The sequence below is a fragment of the Triticum aestivum genome, chromosome 2A, assembly GCF_018294505.1.
Source record: "Triticum aestivum cultivar Chinese Spring chromosome 2A, IWGSC CS RefSeq v2.1, whole genome shotgun sequence".
In the NCBI taxonomy this organism is placed as follows: domain Eukaryota; kingdom Viridiplantae; phylum Streptophyta; class Magnoliopsida; order Poales; family Poaceae; genus Triticum; species Triticum aestivum.
Window position 1 is genome coordinate 498,740,579 of NC_057797.1, and position 23,680 is coordinate 498,764,258.

The window sequence follows — 23,680 nt, forward strand, 5'->3', positions numbered from 1 at the left end:
AACTTGATATCTAGGGGAAGGAGTTCAATCGCCCACTTAGCCACTCGACCAGTTGCATCTCTGTTGTGAAAGATCTCTGACAGTGGAGCGTCGCTGACGACTGTAATGGAATGGTCAGAGAAGTAGTGTGCAACCTTCTTCATGGTCATGTAGATCCCATATACAAGCTTCTGGTAATGGGGATATCTTTGCTTCGAAGGGGTCAAAACTTCAGACACATAATATATTGGGCGCTGAACTCTGAAGGCCTTTCCTTCTTCTTCCCGCTCGACCGTGAGTACTGTACTGACAACTTGTCCCATGGCCGCAATGTACAGCAGCAGAGGCTCTTTACTGATTGGGGCAGCAAGCACCGGCTGGGTGGAGAGCAGAGCTTTGAGCTCTGCAAACGCTGCTTCAGCTTCTGGAGTCCACTTGAACTTGTCAGACTTCTTCATCAGTCGGTAAAGAGGCAACGCCTTTTCACCGACATGAGAAATGAATCGACTTAGAGCGGCCAAGCAACCTGTAAGTTTCTGTACATCGTGTACGCGCACAGGGTGCTTCATCCGGAGTATGGTGCCAACTTTCTCGGGATTGGCGTCGATTCCTCGTTCGGAAACGAGAAAACCGAGTAACTTTCCACCTGGAACTCCGAATGTGCACTTTGATGGATTGAGCTTGATATCGTATCCCCTGAGGTTAGCAAAGGTTTCGGCAAGGTCAGTCAGTAGGTCGGAACCTTTCCGTGACTTAACCACAATATCATCCATGTATGCTTCTACGTTCCGACTGATCTGAGTGAGTAAACACTTCTGAATCATCCTCATGAACGTGGCTCCAGCATTCTTGAGGCCGAAGGGCATGGTGACATAACAGAAGCACCCAAATGGGGTGATGAAAGCCGTTTTGATCTCGTCGGGTCCATACAGACGGATCTGATGGTACCCTGAATAAGCATCTAGAAAAGACAAACGCTCACACCCCGCGGTCGAGTCCACTACCTGGTCGATGCGGGGGAGAGGGAAATGATCTTTCGGGCAGGCCCGATTGATGTGTTTAAAGTCAATGCACATGCGAAGTGACTTGTCCTTTTTGGGAACCATGACTACATTGGCGAGCCACTCGGAGTGGTAAATCTCTCGGATGAACTCTGCTGCTAAGAGCCGAGCCACCTCCTCGCCAATGGCTTTCCTCTTCTGGACGGCGGACCGTCGAAGATGTTCTTTCACAGGCTTGAACTTCGGGTCGACTCGTAGACGGTGCTCAGCCAGCCCCCTGGGAACTCCAGGCATGTCAGAAGGCTTCCATGCGAAGACGTCCCAGTTCTCACGGAGGAACTGGATGAGCGCTTCTTCCTATTTGGAGTCGAGCATCGTCGAGATGTGAGTCGGAGCAGCGTCGGGGTTGGTCAGGTGAATGTGAGCTGGCTTAGTTTCACCGGACGACTGAAAAGCAGATTCTGAAGCAGGCTTCTTGGCTCGTAGCAATTCACTCGGATCAGTAGTCTTCTGGTACTCTTGTAGCTCAACAACTGCCATCTGAGTGTCAGCAATCTTCGATCCTTTCTGAAAACACTCTTCTGCTTTCTTCCGATTGCCGGTAACGGTGATCACACCTCTGGGGCCGGGCATCTTCAACTTGAGATACACGTAGCATGGTCGAGCCATGAAGCGTGCATAAGCTGGCCGGCCCAGAATAGCATGATAAGCACTTTGGAAGTCCACAACCTCAAATGTCAACTTTTCCCTGCGGTAATTCTTTAAATCACCGAAAACCACGTCGAGAGCAATCTGGCCAAGTGACTCGGCTTTCTTTCCAGGAATGACCCCATGGAAGCTCATGTTGCTGGCACTGAGCCTGGACATCGGAATGCCCATCCCTTTCAATGTTTCAGCATACAATATGTTCAGGCCACTGCCACCATCCATCAGGACTTTGGTCAGTCGAGTGCCTTCGACAACTGGGTCGACCACCAAAGCTTGCCTCCCAGGGGTGGCAATGTGCGTAGGGTGATTGGACTGGTCAAACGTGATGGCAGTCTGAGACCACTTCAGATAACTGGGTGTCGCCGGAGTAACCATATTCACCTCATGGTTAATGACTTTCAGTCAACTTTTGCTTTCGACATCAGCAAAAATCATCAGGGTGGAATTGATTTGGGGGTATCCATCGTCGCTATCTTCCTTGTCTTCGACTCTGTCCGACTCTTTTTCCTTATCTTTGGGCTGCTTGCCCTGAAACTGCTGGATCAGGAGCCGGCACTGTCGAGTGGTATGCTTTGGATAAATAAAATTACCCTCTTCATCTTTCTTGGTGTGGATGTGATATGGCAGATCCAAAACATCATTTCCATCCTGATCCTTGACTTTTTTGGGCTTCCAGGGGCCTTTGGGTTTTCCCTTGAAATTTCCCTGGGTTGCGGCCAGGGCCTCCCCAGGGGCGGCTGGCTCGGCCTTTCGCTTCTGCTTCCGACTGGAATTGCCTCCGGTTTCCTGGGCGACTGCTTTCTGCTTGCCACTCCGGAGTCGATCTTCATCTTCTCCGTTAGCGTATTTGGTGGCAATTTCCATCATCCGATTCAGGGACATTTCTCCGGTCCGACCAAACTTCAGGTTCAACTCTTTGTTCTTGACGCCTTCTTTAAAGGCGCAAACTGCTTGGTGATCTGGTACGTTCTCAACTGTGTGATGCAAAGTGATCCACCTCTGGATGTAATCCCTCAGAGTTTCACTCGGCTTCTGCACGCAAGACCGCAATTCTGTAAGGCCTGCGGGTCGTTTGCATGTTCCCTCAAAGGTTGTGACAAACACTCGAGAGAGATCCTCCCAAGTGTAGATGCTGCTGGGTGCTAACTGATTCAGCCACGCTCTGGCCGAGCCCTCTAACAGGAGAGGCAAATGCTTCATAGCCACCTCATCATTGCCACCGCCAATCTGTACAGCCACTCGGTAATCTTCGAGCCAAGTGTCAGGCTTAGACTCACCGGTGAACTTGCTGACTCCAGTCGCCAACCGAAAGTTGGGAGGAATCACCGCGGCCCTGATGGCTCGACTGAAACACTCTGGCCCTGAAACACGTATTCTGCTGCTGGCGAGCGCATCTCTGTTCTGGCCTTCCCGATGAGCCCTGTTCCTGTCAACCAAGCCTTGAACGAGGACAGATCTCGCGTCAAAGCCTGGGTCCCTGGGGTCGACGGGAATCCTCTGCCCAACGCTATGAGGGCGCCTGTCATCTCGATGTCGAGGCGCATATGACCCACTCCTCGGGGGAGGGGTTGGCACTCGACGTCGATCATCACGATCGGATCGGTGATCATACTGCTCATTCCTTCTGTACTGATCATGCCGGTCGCCACGTCCCTCACGCCTCGGGGGCAACCGCGGGCTGTGAGCCGACTGGACTGTATCTGTTGCAACGGATCGACTGTGGATCCTATCCCGCGACTGAGAAACGGCGGAATTCTGGTTTCCCGCCGCCCGGAGCAACGCTCTGATCTGTAACAAGCCCCTGCCAGCCTCCGACTGGGAGGGCTGAATTGATTCTGCTATACGGGCCGCGGCGGCCAAATTCTGAACTGGGGTTCGGTATACCTGCGTCGGCGGGAAGAGCTGGCGTCGACTAGACTCGGGAGCCCGCTGACGCGCTTGCTCGTCGAGTGCTCGCTGGAGATTCTCCAGTCGAGTGCGCTCGGCCAAATTAGCCAAGCGCGCGTCCTCCAAGGCCCGGGCCTCGGGGGACTCTCTGACGATAGGAGTGTGGAGTGCGTCCGTGTTCCGGCGGCGAAGCTCCTCTCGCTGTAATGACGTGAGAGGTTCGGGGAGATACTCATCGTGGGGATGCAACGGGTCGCCCCCACCCGCGCCTCCATCAGCGCGAGGGAAACCGGGAGGACTGTGCGTTCCATCGACCGCCAGGATCTCAGCCGCTGGGTCGCTGCTGTCGCACTCGGACGCGGTCTCCGCGGAGCCAGTCGACAGGTCGAACAGGCCGCAGAGGGATTCGTCGGGCTCGATTGCCGCGACTTGCGGGGCGGCCGACTGGCGAGCCACAGCATGCCTCACCCACCTCTGAAGTCTCGACCGACCGGAGCGCTTGCGCCGGTGGGAGACAGAGCGGGGAGACGATACGGGGGCCGACCGATACTGGGTCGACGGCTGCCGCAGGAGGACGCCACGAGCGCATGCGCGGAAATGCGTCGCACCGCGGACAGGAAGCGCGTCGATGTCGAGTGGCGCCTCCTAAAGCCAGGCGGAGTCGTCGGTGATGAACGTGAGCACGCCGAGGCGGAACTCGCGGCCCTCCACAAAAACTCCGCACGAAACCATGATCAAAGGGATCGGAAAAATTGCAACTTCTCCAATCAGGTGCTAAGATTCCGGCCCCACGGTGGGCGCCAACTGTCGTGGTTCTAACTCTGACAATGATGTAGGGGGGTATGTATGGAGAGGCTAGATCTCAGCTATTTGGAAGTTGTAAACACACCAAGATGTACGAGTTCAGGACCTTCGCGGAGGAAGTAACAACACTACGTCTCGGTGCCCGGAGGCGGTCGACTGGATTACTGGCGTGTGAATAACAGGGGTGCGAACCCTTCATACTGAGGAGGGGGGTGGCTTATATAGAGTTCGCCGGCCCCCTCCTGCCCTCAGTAATGCAGGGTTTACGGTACATTTAAGGTTGGGCGTTACTGATAACGCCCCTAATAAAGTGCTATAATGGTCATAAAGACTACTTGATAGCCGACCGTTCGCCTGCGGAGCGACTTTAGGTCTCCTGGCGGTCAAGTGGTTGGCTTCCTGGTCGAGTGATAGCTTCTTGGTCGAGTGTCTTGAACCCGTCGAGTGGGGTAAATCCTCAGTCGATTGAAAGGTGACTTCTTCTAGGGATGTCCTAGGGTAGGGCTTCTTGGACAGGTCCGTGCCCCTACCCTAGGTACATGGCTTCATCACTGGCCTAACCCAAGGGAAAAAGAGGCTAGGTGGCGAATGGTAAAACCAAGGTTGGGCCTTGCTGGAGGAGTTTTATTCAAAGTGAATTGTCAAGGGGTTCCCATTATAACCCAATCGCGTAAGGAACGCAAAATCCGGGAACATAACACCGATATGACGGAAACTAGGGCGACAAGAGTGCAACAAAACACCAGGCATAAGGCCGAGCCTTCCACCCTTTACCAAGTATATAGATGCATTAATTAGATAAGAGATATTGTGATATCCCAACAAGTAAATATGTTCCAACAGGGAACAACATCTCCATGTTCCAACAAGGAACAAACTTCAATCTTCACCTGCAACTAACAACGCTATAAGAGGGGCTGAGAAAAGCGGTAACATAGCCAAACAACGGTTTGCTAGGACAAGGTGGGTTAGAGGCTTGGTTCAACAATATGGGAGGCATGATAAGCAAGTGGTAGGTATCACAGCATAGGCATAGCAAAAGAGCGAGCAACTAGCAAGCAAAGATATAAGTGATTTCAAGGGTATGGTCATCTTGCCTGAAATCCCGCAAGGAAGAAGAACGAGTCCATGAAGAAGACAAACGGACGTAGTTGAATGGTCCTCACAATCACGACATTACCGGAACCAACCCGAAGAAGCAAACCGGCAAGAAGCACACAACATAGTAAACAACCAACACATGAACATGGTATGATATGCGGGATGCGGTATGTGATGCATATGCATGATTTGGAAAGGGATGATTGAATCTGGCCTCAACTTGGAAATCCAAGAGTGCCACTGGAAAGGTGAGGTGATATAAAGATCACCGGAATCGGATGCAGGGTTTGGAAATGGCAAGCAAAACAAATATGGCACCGGTCTGCGATAAACTGCAAGTAACCATCTAAATGCAACAATATAAATATTCTACAACACTCAAACATGACAACAAAATACATGGCAGGGATCCACTCAAGAAGCTTAACAAAAGATGAACACTGAGCTATGGCTAATTCATCCATTAACAGGTTCAAACAAGCATGGCAAAAGAGCAAATGATAACAGGTTTCAAACTTAGTGAAATTAATTAACACAAGTTTGGAATTTATCATCAGGAAGCATACTTTAGAGCATGAAAACTACATGCTACAGGAACATATCATGGCAAAGCAAGGCATGGCATGAAGCTACTCAAAGCACTTAACAAAAGTCCCTTAGTGACCTTGAGCCAAAAGGGATCAGAAAATATAATTGCAAGCATGTGAACATAGCAAAAAACATAAACAGATCTCAGACTTAGAGAAAAACTGGAGCATGCAAAACAGTTAACGAGTAGGCATGTTTACGAGCTCGATGCACTCACTACAGAGCATGGCATGACAAACTAAGCATACACCCAGCAACAAGACATGGCATAGGAGCTAGACATGGCAAGAACAACAACATAGCATGCACGGATCAATAGCAACATCCTCGGCAAAATCGCTAATCATGTCAACAATCTGCCAGGATTCACGAAATAGCAAAAGTAGAGCTCGATTGACTCAAGCTAGGGTGCTCCATAAATGCAAACAAAGACATGGATGGATAGATAACCACAATGTTAACAAATCATCCTTACTGATCATCCTCAAAAGAGGCACGTATCACTAGGAAACAACATGAACATATGGCATAATAACAAAAACAGGACAAGGACTAAGTGAAAATCTAAGTCCCTGAAATCAGCATTACCGATTACGCTACTTTGCAAGCTTGTGCTAGTCACCACAAATATCACACAAATACATGGCAAGCATCATTGTAAAGATGGCATGGCATATAACAAAACACATGTAGAGCTCAGGATCATAGCATGGACACATTAAACATGGCAAAAATGACAAAATGCCATTTGATGAAACAGATCTGACAAATTCCTCACATAGCCCTCTTCCAACAACATTTTGGGCATCAATATTAGCTCGAATAAAAATTATGCAATGATATGAAATGATGTACTCGTCGAGACGAACATTTTGATATGCTACACGCACAAATCGGAGCTACGGATGCAAAGTTGCGATATGACGAAGATTGCAAAAAGTTAGGGTTTCGGGAGGAGAAAGTCAACCGAGGGGATTTTGGATCTGAGATCCAGATCGCACTGTAGCGGTACTGTAGCTTCCCGAGGTTCGTCGGAGTTGTCTTTGTTCACCGGAGTAGGAGAGGCGGCCGGAGAGGCGAGATGGCCGCGGGCGCCGGGCGCCGGGCGGCGAGGTGGCACCGGACGCGGATGGCGGCGGGGCGGCGCCGGCGTGGGAGGAACGGAGTACTGCGGTGGTGGGCGGTGAGGTGCCTCGTCCGGTGAGGAGCTCCGGCCGGCGCGGCGGAGGGAGAGGGTTCAGGCGGCGGCTCCCAGGCGGAGAAGGCGATGCGTGGGGCGGCGACACGGGGAACGGGCTCGGGGGCCCGAATCGGGCTTCCCGGCCCGTGGCGGCGGGGCTCGCTCGCCGGGACACGTGGCACTACGCCACTGGTGCAAAAATGGCGGCGTGGTGCAGGTCGGACACGTCCGGCACCGGAGGACGTGTCCGGCGGCTGGAGGTGGAAGAAGTCTAGGGTTAGGGTGGATTTTTCCCGAAATTTCGAAGGGGGAGTCCTATTTATACATAGAAGGAGCTAGGAGGCTCCAAATGGAGTGCGGTTTTCGGCCACGCGATCGTGATCGAACGACCGAGATGATGGAGGGGGTTTAGGTGGGTTTTGGGCCACTTTGGAAGGGTGTTGGGCTGCAACACTCACGAGGCCTTTTCGGTCCCTCGGTTAACCGTTGGAGTATCAAATGAAGTCCAAATGGGACGAAACTTGACAGGCGGTCTACCGGTAGTAAACCAAGGCCGCATGACAAGTCTCGGTCCAATCCAAAAACGTTTAACACCCGCACACGAAAAGAGGTAGAAAGGGACACCGGGTGACATTGGAGCGCCGGGTTGCAAAACGGACAACGAGGAAAATGCTTGGATGCATGAGACGAACATGTATGCAAATGAAATGCACATGATGACATGATATGACAAGCAATGACAATGCAACAACAGCGAATAATTGGAGGACACCTGGCACATCGGTCTCGGGGCGTTACAACGCATAAGTACGACCATGCTTCTTATTCGTTCTTTTGTCTCCTTTTCAAATTTTTCCTTTTTTCGTTTTTATACATTTCCCATGGTGTGTTCGGATAGGACGAACACTTGAGGGGTACGCATCTTTAAATGTATACACCCTGCCATGACTGGGGGCTTCTGTAAGTAGAAGCTTATTATTATACCAAGCCTAGAAGTATATGTGTTGTTTGTGGATATACATCCTTTTTGCCATTATATGCACCTCTATGACTTAAGGTTTTGCCAAGCTGGGTTGCCTCACTCCTATGCTTATGCCCTACGTTCCCTACTGTTTAGCTAGGGCATAAAGGGAACACCTATGCGATTGTTACAACCGGGTTATCTGGACATGTACCTCAAACGGGTGAAGCCGAAAGCTAGCGTTCACAAGGGAATAATTGGTCGGCACTAAAACGACAGATTGCTGGCGTATTGCAACCATCTTTAAAGCACTTCGAGACAGTTTTTCCGTACTACAGACCACATGTCCCGACCCAAGGGAAGGAACCTTTAACGAAACTATTTTCCTTGGAAGATGTTTCTTACATACGTAATATAACATACATCCCAAACTCGAATTTTTTGTCTGTTTGAGCATAATGACTTGGTCGCCTGGTTTCCAGAAAGATACTTCCTTTTGTCCTAAGTATCCGGAAACACTCCACCATTTTTGGTCCGGAGGTTAAAGCCGAAATCTTGTGGTGACAAAATCATTTCACATGTTCGGATCAAACTAAAGGTTGGTCATAAGTGTACATTGATACATCAGGTCAAAAACCTATTCCTTCTCCACTCTGTCTATAAGGTTGTCTAATCTACAGTCTTCCTGCGAATATTTCGCAGCGATCATTAGTTGATCATAGACCAGATTTAAAGGAATTTCCTTCCCATCTTGTACATGTGGTCCTACTTGGGCCATATGATTCGGATCCAGTTTTGAGAAGCATGTCTTCACCATGGCCCAGAATTCTCGTGCGCCTTCACGGTAGGCAGACGTCTTCCATAGCTCGAACCGGCGTCGGGCACCTTCGAACAGGTTCGCCAGGCCCTCCATACTTTCTGGAGGAGTATCAGATGGCCATAATGCCTTCACCATACTCCTCATGGCTTTCCGGGCCCGCGCATGCACGGCGGACAACTCCTTTAGCACGTCGCCTTGAAACCCAGACACTTCCTCCTCTGGTCGACCAGTTAATAGACCTGCCGCAACAAATTCATGATATTCTGCATTACGTACTAAAGATGAGTACCTATGGTGGTCCTGAATAAGAGGGGAAAACATACCGAACATGCCGCCCTTCAACTTTTTATTTTCCTTCTGAGCGGCTGATAGTTGAGCCTTCAAGATCTCTATCTCTTTGGACTGTTTGTCCTTTTGATCCTCAAATTTTCTCTCCCTGGACGCGCCCATGATACCTCTTGAGCATGCATTGGTTTTCCCTTGAAGAGGAAAGGGTGATACAGCAAAGTAGTGTAAGTATTTCCCTCAGTTTTTGAGAACCAAGGTATCAATCTAGTAGGAGACAACACACAAGTCACCTAGTACCTGCACAAACAATCAAGAACCTTGCAACCAACGCGATAAAGGGGTTGTCAATCCCTTCATGGTCACTCGCAAAAGTGAAGAGATAGTAAAGTAAATATTTTTGGTATTTTTGTTGTATGGATTGGAAAGTAAAGATTGCAAAATAGTAAGCAAGATGCGATGTAAATAAAAGAGATGCAATATAATAAGAAAGAGACCCGAGGGCCATAGGTTTCACTAGTGGCTTCTCTCAAGATAGCACATATTATGGTGGGTGAACAAATTACTATCGAGCAATTGATAGAAAATTGCATAGTTATGAAGATATCTAAGGCAATGATCATGAATATAGGCATCACATCCATGTCAAGTAGATCGAAACGATTCTGCATCTACAACTATTACTCCACACATCGACCGCTATCCAACATGCATCTAGAGTATTAAGTTCATAAGAACAGAGTAACACTTTAAGCAAGATGACATGATGTAGAGGGATAAACTCAAACAATATGATGTAAACCCCATCTTTTTATCCTCGATGGAAACAATACAATACGTGCCTTGCTGCCCCTACTGTCACTGGGAAAGGTCAACACAAGATTGAACCCAAAGCTAAGCACTTCTCCCATTGCAAGAAAGATCAATCTAGTAGGCCAAACTAAACTGATAATTCGAAGAGACTTGCAAAGATATCAAATCATGCATATAAGAATTCAGAGAAGAACCAAATAATATTCATAGATAATCTTGTTCATAAACCCACAATTCATCGGATCTCGGCAAACACACCGCAAAAGAGTATTACATCGAATAGATCTCCAAGAACATCGAGGAGAACTTTATATTGAGAATCAAAGAGAGAGAAGAAGCCATCTAGCTAATAACTATGGAACCGAAGGTCTATGGTAAACTACTCACGCTTTATCGGAGAGGCTATGGTGTTGATGTAGAAGCCCTCCGTGATCGATTCCCCCTCCGGCAGATCGCTGGAAAAGGCCCCAAGATGGGATCTCATGGGTACAGAAGGTTGCGGCGGTGGAAAAGTGGTTTTGTGGCTCGCTATGATCGATCTAGGGTATAAGAGTATATATAGGTGGAAGAAGTACGTCGGTGGATCTACGTGGGGCCTATGAGGGTGGGGCGCGCCCTCCTGCCTCATGGTTGCCTCACGGAGTTCCAGACTTCAACTCCAAGTCTTCTAGTTTGCTTTCGGTCCAAGAAAGATCAGCGCGAAGGTTTCATTCCGTTTGGATTCCGTTTGGTATTCTTTTTCTGTGAAACTCGAAAACAGAAAAAAAAACAGAAACTGGCACTGGGCCTCCGGTTAATAGGTTAGTCCCAAAAATAATATAAAAGAGCATATTAAAGCCCATTAAACATCCAAAACAGATAATATAATAGCATGGAACAATACAAAATTATAGATACGTTGGAGACGTATCAAGCATCCCCAAGCTTAATTCTTGCTCGTCCACGAGTAGGTAAATGATAAAAACAGAATTTTTGATGTGGAATGCTACCTAACACAATTATTAATGTAATTTTCTTTATTGTGGCATGAATGTTTAGATCCGAAAGATTCAAGACAAAAGTTTAATATTGACAAAAAAATAATAATACTTCAAGCATACTAACAAAGTAATCATGTCTTCTCAAAATAACATGGCCAAAGAAAGCTATCCCTACAAAATCATATAGTCTGGCTATGCTCTATCTTCATCACACAGAATATTTAAATTATGCACAACCCCGATCACAAGCCAAGCAATTGTTTCATACTTTTGATGTTCTCAAACTTTTTCAATCTTCACGCAATACATGAGCGCGAGCAATGGACATAACACTATAGGTGGAATAGAATGGTGGTTGTGGAAAAGACAAAAAGGAGAAGATAGTCTCACATCAACTAGGCGTATTAACGGGCTATGGAGATGCCCATCAATAGATATCAATGTGAGTGAGTAGGGATTGTCATGCAACGGATGCACTAGAGCTATAAGTGTATGAAAGCTCAAAAAGAAACTAAGTGGGTGTGCATCCAACTCACTTGCTCATGAAGACCTAGGGCATTTTGAGGAAGCCCATCATTGCAATATACAAGCCAAGTTCTATAATGAAAAATTCCCACTAGTATATGAAAGTGACAAAATAGGAGACTCTCTATCTTGAAGATCATGGTGCTATTTTTGAAGCACAAGTGTGGAAAAAGGATAGTAGCATTTCCCCTTCTCTATTTTTCTCTCATTTTTTATTTGGGCCTTTTCTCCTTTTTATGGCCTCTTTTTTCTCTTTTTTTATTTTTCGTCCGGAGTCTCATCCCGACTTGTGGGGGAATCATAATCTCCATCATCCTTTCCTCACTGGGATAATGCTCTAATAATGATGATCATCACACTTTTATTTACTTCCAACTCAAGAATTACAACTCGATACTTAGAATAAAATATGACTCTATGTGAATGCCTTCGGCGGTGTACCGGGATGTGCAATGAGTCAAGAGTGACTTGTATGAAATAATTATGAAGGTGGCTTTGCCACAAATACGATGTCAACTACATGATCATGCAAAGCAATATGACAATGATGGAGCGTGTCATAATAAACGAAACGGTGGAAAGTTGCATGGCAATATATCTTGGAATGGCTATGGAAATGCCATAATAGGTAGGTATGGTGGCTGTTTTGAGGAAGGTATATGGTGGGTTTATGGTACCGGTGAAATTTGCACGGTACTAGAGAGGCTAGCAACGGTGGAAGAGTGTGTATAATCCATGGACTCAACATTAGTAATAAAGAACTCACATACTTATTGCAAAAATCTATTAGTTATCGAAACAAAGTACTACGCGCATGCTCCTAGGGGGGTAGATTGGTAGGAAAAGGCCAACGCTCATCCCCGACCACCACTCATAAGGAAGACTATCAAAAAATAAATCATGCTCCGACTTCATCACATAATGGTTCACCATACGTGCATGCTACGGGAATCACAAACTTTAACACAAGTATCTCTCAAATTCACAACTACTCAACTATCATGACTCTAATATCACCATCTTCATATCTCAAAACAATCATAAGGAATCAAACTTCTCGTAGTATTCAATGCACTTTATATGAAAGTTTTTATTATACCCATCTTGGATGCCCATCATATTAGGACTAATTTTATAGCCAAAGCAAATTACCATGCTGTTATAAAAGACTCTCAAAATAATATAAGTGAAGCATGAGAGATCAATAATTTCTATAAAATAAAACCACCACCGTGCTCTAAAAAGAAATAAGTAAAGCACTAGAGAAAAATTATCTAGCTCAAAAGATATAAGTGAAGCACATAGAGTATTCTAATAAATTCCAATTCATGCGTGTCTCTCCCAAAAGGTGTGTACAGAAAGGATGATTGTGGTAAACTAAAAATCAAGGGCTCATATCATACAAGACGCTCCAAGCAAAACACATATCATGTGGTGAATAAAAATATAGCCTCAAGTAAAGTTACCGATAGACGAAGACGAAAGAGGGGATGCCTTCCGGGGAATCCCCTAGCTTAGGCTTTTGGTTGGCCTTGAATTTTACCTTGGGGTGCCTTGGGCATCCCCAAGATTAGGCTCTTCCCACTCCTTGTTCCAAAATTCATCAAATCTTTACCCAAAAACTGAAAACTTCACAACACAAAACTCAACAGAAAATCTCATGAGCTCTGTTAGTATAAGAAAATAAACCACCACTTTAAGGTACTGTAATGAACTCATTATTTATTTATATTGGTGTTAAACCTACTATATTCCAACTTCTCTATGGTTCATACCCTCTGATACTAGCCATAGATGCATCAAAATAAGCAAACAACACGCGGAAAACAGAACCTGTCAAAAATAGAACAGTCTGTAGCAATCTGGAGGTTTCAAATACTTGTGTAACTCCAAAAATTCTGAAAATTTAGGAAGACCTAGATAATTTGTATATTGATCTACTGTAGTTAGAATTGGTATTTTGTCGCTCTTTGGTAAAAGAATGAAAATTGTTTTCATGAGTGCATGCTTTCTGTTTTTATCAGCAAGATCAAACAACGATCACCCAAGAAGATCCTAAAGGATTTACTTGGCACAAACACTAATTAAAACATAAAAACACAATCATAACAGAATCTAGATGAATTATTTATTACTAAACATGAACACAAAGTAAATAACAAAAATAAAATTGGGTTGCCTCCCAACAAGCGCTATCGTTTAACACCCCTAGCTAGGCACTGATAATTTTATTGATGCTCACATGAAAGATAGCAATTGAAACACGAAGAGAGCATCATGTAGTATATGAGAATCACATCTAAGTCTAACATACTTCCTGTGCATAGGCATTTTATAGGAAAATAAATTAGCAAGACAAGCTAGATCTATCATATCCAAGGAAGAAGAAAGAAACAATAGCACTCTCAACATAACGAGAGGAAATTTAGCAACATGAAAATTTCTACAACCATATTTTCCTCTCTCATAATAATTACATAGGATCATAATCAAATTCAACAATATAGCTATCACATAAAATATTCTCAACACGATCCACATGCATGCAAAGTTGACACTCTTCCAAAATAGTGGGATTAACATTAACCAAAGTCATGACCTCTCCAGACCTACTTTTATCAAAAAATTCATAAGATCGAACATTCTCCAAATATGTGGATCAAAAGTTGACACTCTTCCAAACCCACCTTCAATATTATTGCAAACATTATTAGCAATCTCATATTCATAATGGGGCTTAAATAAATTTTCAAGATCATAAGAAGAATCCCCCCAATCATGATCATTGCAAAAAGTAGTAGACATAGCAAAATTAGCATCCCCAAGCTTAGGGTTTTGCATATTGTTAGCACAATTGAAATTAATAGAATTTACAGTAACATCATTGCAATCATGGTTTTTATTCAAATATCTATCGTGAATCACATTATAAAGCACTTCATCACAAATTTTAGATTCACGGATTTCAAGCAAAACTCGTATAGATAATCTAGTGCACTCAACTCACTAGCAATTGGTTCATCATAATTGGATCCTTTAAAAAGGTTAGAAAGTGGATGGGGATCCATAAACTTTTAGCAAGCGAAGATGTAAGCAAAAAGAAGGCACATGGTAACACAAGATCGAACGGAAGAAGGGCGAAGAAAAGGCAAAGGTTTTCGAAAATCATTTTAGAAGTGGGGGAGATGAAAACGAGAGGCGAATGGCGAATAATGTAATGCGAGGGAGAATAGTTTATGATGGGTACTTGGTATGTCTTGACTTGGCGTAGATCTCCCCGGCAACGGCGCCAGAAATCCTTCTTGCTACCTCTTGAGCATGTGTTGGTTTTCCCTTGAAGAGGAAAGGGTGATGCAGCAAGGTAGCGTAAGTATTTCCCTCAGTTTTTGAGAACCAAGGTATCAATCCAGTGGGAGACAACGCACAAGTCACCTAGTACATGCACAAACAATCAAGAACCCTGCAACCAACGCGATAAAGGGGTTGTCAATCCCTTCACGGTCACTCGCAAAAGTGAGATCTGATAGAGATAGTAAAGTAAATATTTTTGGTATTTTTGTTGTATAGATTGGAAAGTAAAGATTGCAAAATAGTAAACAATATGCAATGTAAATAAAAGAGATGCAATATAATAAGAAAGAGACCCGGGGGCCATAGGTTTCACTAGTGGCTTCTCTCAAGATAGCATATATTACGATGGGTGAACAAATTACTGCCGAGCAATTGATAGAGAAGTGCATAGTTATGAAGATATCTAAGGCAATGATCATGAATATAGGCATCACGTCCGTGTCAAGTAGATCGAAACGATTCTGCATCTACTACTATTACTCCACACATCGACCACTATCCAGCATGCATCTAGAGTATTAAGTTCATAAGAACAGAGTAATGCTTTAAGAAAGATGACATGATGTAGAGGGATAAACTCAAACAATATGATATAAACACCATCTTTTATCCTCGATGGCAACAATACAATACGTGCCTTGCTGCCCCTACTGTCACTGGGAAAGGACACCGCAAGATTGAACCCAAAGCTAAGCACTTCTCCCATTGCAAGAAAGATCAATCTAGTAGGCCAAACTAAACCGATAATTTGAAGAGACTTGCAAAGATATCAAATCATGCATATAAGAATTCAGAGAAGAACCAAATAATATTCATAAATAATCTTGTTCATAAACCTACAATTCACCGGATCTCGGCAAACACACCGCAAAAGAGTATTACATCGAATAGATCTCCAAGAACATCGAGGAGAACTTTGTATTGAGAATCAAAGAGAGAGAAGAAGCCATCTAGCTAATTACTATGGACCCGAAGGTCTGTGGTAAACTACTCACGCTTCATCAGAGAGGCTATGGTGTTGATTTAGAAGCCCTCCGTGATCGATTCCCCCTCCGGCAGATCGCCGGAAAAGGCCCCAAGATGGGATCTCACGGGTACAGAAGGTTGCGACGGTGCAAAAGTGGTTTCGTGGCTCTCTGTGATTGATCTAGGGTATAAGAGTATATATAGGCGGAAGAAGTATGCCGGTGGAGCTACGTGGGGCCCATGAGGGTGGGGGCGCGCCCTCCTACCTTGTGGCTGCCTCACGGAGTTCCAAACTTCAACTCCAAATCTTCTGGTTTGCTTTCGGCCCAAGAAAGATCATCGCGAAGGTTTCATTCCGTTTGGATTCCGTTTGGTATTCCTTTTCTGCGAAACTCTAAAATAGGCAAAAAAAAAAGAAACTGGCACTGGGCCTCCGGTTAATAGGTTAGTCCCAAAAATAATATAGAAGAGCATATTAAAGCCAATTAAACATGCATACCAGATAATATAATAGAATGTAACAATCAAAAATTATAGATACATTGGAGACGTATCAGCCCATCGCAGTCTCTTTCAACTCCGCTAGTTCGGCGGTTACCGCACTTAGTTGCGTCTGGTTTGTGTTCAGCTCCTGAGCTAGCATAGTGTTCTTTTCTTGCAGAACCTGCAAAAATTATCGATCCTTAAATCGGTTTGCTTCACCGTTTCAAGTCTCGGGGGCTACTGGCATATGACCATGCAAAATTGCGTCAAATTTTACCTGTATATTCTTCGAGAACAGCCGAATAACTCCGGCAAGGCCGTCTCAAGCGGCTCGGATATATGCATCTGTCGAACTCAGTGCAGCGAATTCTTGTTTGGTCAAGACCGAAGCACGCATAGCTTCCTTTAATCGATGACGATTCATCACGCTCTCCACTTCGGAATTCGTGACCGACACGTCATCTGAATCATCTTGAGGAGGCGGAACGGGTGTGGCATTAGCTTGCGTCCTAGCTGACGAGTCCGACATCGGATTAGTGGACATTTGGCTCATCGAGCGTTTTCCCACCGTTTGTCGCGTACTCCTCCTAAAGATTAATAGACAAAAAGGGGAGACTCTCAAACAATCCGGACTCATGCCTAGGCATGCATTAAAGCATACATACCTCTTGGAAGATTGTGAGTTCTTCGCAGTACTCCCGGCCCCTTTTTGTTTTGAACGACGACCTTGTGTAGGGGCCGTCCTCGAGGAGATACGGTCCCTGGAGCGCCGATCCTGTTAAAATCCAGAACAGTACAACATGTAAGGATGCAGACGAGGATCTCTTCTTAGGGAGCCTCTGGATACTTACAACGCAGAATGGGTAAAGGCGAGGGTAGTCGACGGTGATGGCCACTTCCGAACCGTCAAAGCTCGCCTGATAGAATACCTCATCGTCAAATTTTATATATATATCCGGATCCTCGCAAAAGCCAGGATCCTCATCACGATTATGATCCTCCGGCTGGGGAGCAGGACAGTGGACGTCCTCGGCCATCCTCCTCCATGACTGGTTGGTTGGCAACAAAAAGTATATTCGATTAGAGTCTGCAATGCAATAAAATAAGCACGGACAATCGAGATCTTACCCATTCAATAGGGGTATACATGGAATAAGCCTCCCGACAGTTTAACTGGAGAAAATCTTCTTTTTCGCCCTTGTACAGATCGGCCAAAATCAAAGCCAGTTCGGCTAGAGTGTCCGGACCCTGCCGTTTGTAATGGGACGCGTCATCTTCTCCATTGTAACACCATAAGGGAGTTACTCTGGATTGGAGAGGCTGCACGCACCTCTTTATTGCAATCGCCATGACCTCAACTATCGAGAGATCGGAGTGGGCAAGCAGCCTGACCTTGCTGACCAACCTCTTTATCTCTGCACTGTCCTCTTCCTTGGGACTTCGGGGACGCCAGTTGAGGCGCTTCTTTAGAGGAGCGCTGGAAAATTCAGGGAGTCCGCGCCTGACTAGATCCGGCATCAGAACATTGTCCATATAAAACCACTCCGAAGACCATTGCGGGTATGCCTCTTTAGGTGTTCCTACAGGGTATCTGGATCCGGCAATACGCCATACTTCGGCACCACCCACTTCAAATATGGAACCCCTTGGTGGCGGGGAACGAGGCAGAAGAATTTCCTCAATAATCCAAAATGGGCCTCGATGCCTAGGAATAGCTCGCAGAGGGCTACAAAGCCTGAGATGTGCAGAATCGAACCTGGGGTGAGGTTGTGCAGTTGGATGCTGTAAAACTCCAATAACCCCCTGAGGAAGGAATGGATTGGAAATCCCAGACCCTGTAACAGAAATGAGACGAAGCACACCCTCTCCTCCTTATTGGGGTTGGGGAAGTTCTTAGCCATTGCGTCATTGCCTATTGAATATAATCTCGCTCGAACGGGAACTAGATCTGCGAGGGAGAGATAGCCCTGCGTCTGGAGCCGGCTTAGTTGAAGATGAGGCATGGAGCAACTCTGCCAACCGCCCTCTTGAGGGCCATGGGGGTATGAAGAGGAGCCTGGGGTGCCGGCCATGATGGAAGGCTTTGTTTTGTGGCTAGACTTGGCCGTTTTTTCTTCTGCGCGGCGTGAGATGGCCTTTGGAGATCCATATCTGTTTATATAGGTGTCGTCCGAGCATGGTGAAGGGCTTATTTGCGAAAAACATGGACCGTTCGTATTCACCCGACGTGCGAAAATCGAAGCGCTGTCGAGGGGGGGGGGTCATAAAAGAGGTTAGCGCCGAATTATCATTGGTCCGGATTATAATGAAGAACCCGCCTTGCAAAGCCGAAGACATGGGCCGAATATTACATCGTCATTGAAGGCAAGTTCGGGGGCTACTGAGGGAGTCCTGGATTATGGGGTCCTCTGGTGTCCGAGCTGTGTAGCATGGGCCGGACTGATGGGCCATATAGAAGACCTTCCCCATGTCCGGGTGGGACTCTCCTTTGCGTGGATGGCAAGCTTAATGCCCGAATGTGTAGTTTCCTTTCTTTGTAAACCGACTCTGTACAACCCTAGGCCCCTCTGTTGTCTATATAAACCAGAGGGTTTAGTCCATAGAGGCTAACACAAATCATATAGGCTAGACATCTAAGGTTTAGCCATTATGATCTCGAGGTAGATCAACTCTTGTAACCCCTATACTCATCAAATACAATCAAGCAGGACGTAGGGTTTTACCTCCATTAAGAGGGCCCAAACCTGGGTAAACATCATGTCCCCTTTGTCTCCTATTACCTTCGATCCTCAGATGCACAGTTCGGGACCCCCTAACCGAGATCGGCCGGTTTTGACACCAACAATACCCGCCTGTAATTGCCATCACTGAAATGGGCCATCTATTGGGAGGCGGAATTGTCTCATTGTGTGTGACCTGCCTACGGATCCACCACAAATACCAACATCCCACTGCTATGACGTCAATATTCGAATAGTAGGCATGAGGCGAAACAGAGTGGTTGGTAAGTTTAGCAAGTGTTCCAAAACTATTGATCCCGAGCGATCCACATGAAGGGCTGATATGATAAAGTCCAAAACGCCTAATTTCTCCCACAATTCTCTGGCTGGAATGCATTCAAAAAGCAGATGGCGCACATCCTCTGCTCCAACGTGACAGATTGGGCATTCTCCACTCACCGGGATGTGTCTGTTAGCGAGTATCACTACTGCAGGATGCTCCTAACGCGACACTACGATCGGAGACCCTTCTAGAAACTATGTGCGATGCAATAATTGCAAACGATGCTGTATGAAAACCGTCAGAAATGTATAAAACGTTTGCGATGACGGATGCAGCAAACACAGTTCAGGTTTTATTTGCATGTGCGATGAAGGGCATATGATTCAGTTCAATGAACTGTTCCCGATGAGGAGGAACAAAAGAAATGGACAGCCAGATGAAGGCATGTGCGATACACAGCATACGGTTCACTCGGATGAACCGTTTGTGATTAGGCAACACAAAAGAAACGGTCAGCCAGATCAAAGGTGTGTGCGATATACGACATGCGGTTCACTCGGATGAACTGTTTGCATTGAGACATGAGAACAGAAATGGTTCAAATGAACAAGATGTGTGTGATATGAGGCAAACAGGTCTATAATCGAAGATGTGTGCGAAGACCGATAACAACATAGACGATTACTGCTAACAAGCCATGTGTGTTGTGAGCAAACGATTGCTGGTATACAATTGTGAGTGATTGATGAAAATATCACCGACGGGTTCCATTGTTTAGTCCGTGTGCGATGTGATTTTCTTTTTCCGCACAACATCTACGCTCTATCTATAGCATCAACATATATACTTAAAAAGACATCATTGCATAACCAAATTAAACATACAATTACACAAGTGACTACACACATAACATTTCCACACACCAAAGAAAGCAATTACATGCATACTAAAGTAGGAGAAACGAGGATCTAATCATCTACTTATTGTTGCGATGACGCTTGCCATTGCTCTGCTTCCGGCTGGATCTTTGGCCGTTTTGGGGAAGGAGGGACTTCCTCATGTCAACGATCCGCCTATACATGTCGTAGCTCGTGTATGCCTCCTTGGACGCATACACGACGTGGGCTTTGTCGAGTTTCTCCATCCAGGCCGAGTGCCAGGCACGCTTGTCCTTGTTGCACAAATCCTTCATGTCTCTGTAGTAGGGTCGATGATGGCCTCGGCGAGGTGAACCAGTGAGTCCTTCTCATGCTCCTTGCTGCCCCTGATCTTGTATTGGCTCTGGATGTCGACAAGAATCTGGCAGGCGATGCCCGAATTCTCGAGTGCCTTTACATCGTTGGTGATGTCCACCGTAGAGAACATGTAGTGGGGGCTGTTGACAAACCTGGCAAAATGCTCACAAGTTCTTGTGGATAGGCAGTAGTGGTAGACAAGGATGTGGTGGCACACGCACATCTGGGCGATGGCGACCTTGGGACGAGACCCGGCATGAGCGTGGGTGTACTCGAGGTCGAACCCGACCACCTTGTACTTCTCCTCGGCAAGCAACAACTCCATGATGTGGATGGAGTGCTCCACCCAGACCAGGTCGTTGGTGTACACCATCGAGAGGTCCATGAACCTTCTGTGGGTGTCCACCATGGCACGCATGGCGAACTGCTGCTCGTTGATACATCTCCAACATATCTATAATTTTTGATTGCTCCATGCTATATTATCTACTGTTTTGGACTATATTGGGCTCTATTTTCCACTTTTATATTATTTTTGGGACTAACCTATTAACCGAAGGCCCAGCCCAGAATTGCTGTTTTTTGCCTATTTCAGTGTTTTGAAGAAACGGAATATCAAACGGAGTCCAAACGGAATAAAATCTTTGGGAACGTGATTTTCTCACTGAACGTGATCCAGGAGACTTGGACCCTGCTCCAAGGAACAAAAGAGGCGGTCACGAGGGTGGGGGGCGCGCCCCTGCCTTATGGGCCCCTCATTGCTCCTCCGGCGCACTTCTTCCTCCTATATATACACACGTACCCCCAAACGATCAGAAGAGGAGCCAAAAACCTAATTCAACCGCCGCAACTTTCTGTATCCACGAGATCCCATCTTGAGGCTTGTTCCGGAGCTCCGCCGGAAGAGGGCCATCATCACGGAGGGCTTCTACATCATCCTAGCCCCTCTGATGAAGTGTGAGTAGTTAATACGTCTCCAACGTATCTATAATTTTTGATTGCTCCATGCTATATTATCTACTGTTTTGGACTATATTGGGCTTTATTTTCCACTTTTATATTATTTTTGGGACTAACCTATTAACCGGAGGCCCAGCCTAGAATTGTTGTTTTTATTGCCTATTTCAGTATTTCAGATAAACGAAATATCAAACGGAGTCCAAACGGAATAAAATCTTCGGGAACGTGATTTTCTCACCGAACGTGATCCAGGAGACTTGGACCCTGCTCCAAGGAACAAAAGAGGCGGTCACGAGGGTGGGGGGCACGCCCCCCTAGGGCGCTCCCCCTGCCTCGTGGGCCCCTTGTTGCTCCTCCGGCGTACTTCTTCCTCCTATATATACACACGTACCCCCAAACGATTAGAACAGGAGCAAAAAACCTAATTCCACCCCCAAAACTTTCTGTATCCACGAGATCCCATCTTGGGGCATGTTCTGGAGCTCCGCCGGAAGAGGGCCGTCATCACGGAGGGCTTCTACATCATCCTAGCCCCTCCGATGAAGTGTGAGTAGTTTACCTCAGACCTTCGGGTCCATAGTTAGTAGCTAGATGGCTTCTTCTCTCTCTTTGAATCTCAATACAAAGTTCTCCCCCTCTCTTGTGGAGATCTATTCGATGTAATCTTATTTTTGCGATGTGTTTGTTGAGACCGATGAATTGTTGGTTTATGATCAAGTCTATCTATGAATAATATTTGAATCTTCTCTGAATTCTTTTATGTATGATTGGTTATCTTTGCAAGTCTCTTCGAATTATCCGTTTGGTTTGGCCAACTAGATTGGTAGTTCTTGCCATGGGAGAAGTGCTTAGCTTTGGGTTCGATCTTGCGGTGTCCTTACCCACTGACAGAAGGGGCAGCAAGGCACATATTGTATCGTTGCCATCGAGGATAACAAGATGGGGTTTATTTCATATTGCATGAATTTATCTCTCTACATCATGTCATCTTGCTTAAGGCATTACTCTGTTTTTAACTTAATACTCTAGATGCATGCTGGATAGCGGTCGATGAGTGGAGTAATAGTAGTAGATGCAGAATCATTTCGATCTACTTGTCATGGACGTGATCCCTATATACATGATCATGCCTAGATATTCTCATAACTATGCTCAATTCTGTCAATTGCTCAACAGTAATTTGTTCACCCATCGTAGAATACTTATGCTCTTGAGAGAAGCCACTAGTGAAACCTATGGTCCCCAGGTCTATTCTCATCATATCAATCTCCATCACTTTAATCTTGCTTTGCTTTTACTTTTTACTTTGCATCTTTATACCAAAAATACCAAAAATATTATATCTATCAGATCTCACTCTCGTAAGTGACCGTGAAGGGATTAACAACCCCTAATCGCGTTTGTTGTGAGTAGTTATCGCTTTGTGCAGGTACGAGGGACTTGAGCATGGGCTCCTACTGGATTGATACCTTGGTTCTCAAAAACTGAGGGAAATACTTACGCTACTCTGCTGCATCATCCCTTCCTCTTCGGGGAAAACCAACGCAAGCTCAAGACATAGCAAGAAGGATTTCTGGCGCCGTTGCCGGGGAGTCTACGCAAAAAGTCAACATATCGAGTACCCATCACAATCCCTATCTCTCGCATTACATTATTTGCCATTTGCCTCTCGTTTTCCTCTCCCCCAATTCACCCTTGCCGTTTTATTCGCCCTCTCTCTCTCTATCCTCCCTCTCTATTTGCCTCTTTTTGCCCGTTTGATTTTTGTTTGCTCGTGTGTTAGATTGCTTCTTTGTCGCGATGGCTCAAGATACTACTAAATTGTGTGACTTCACCAATACCAATAATAATGATTTCCTTAGCACTCCGATTGCTCCTCTTACCGATGCTGAATCTTGTGAAATTAATACTGCTTTGTTGAATCTTGTTATGAAAGATCAATTCGCCGGCCTTCCTAGTGAAGATGCCGCTACTCATCTGAATAGCTTCGTTGATTTATGTGATATGCAAAAGAAAAAAGATGTCAATAATGATGTCGTTAAATTGAAGC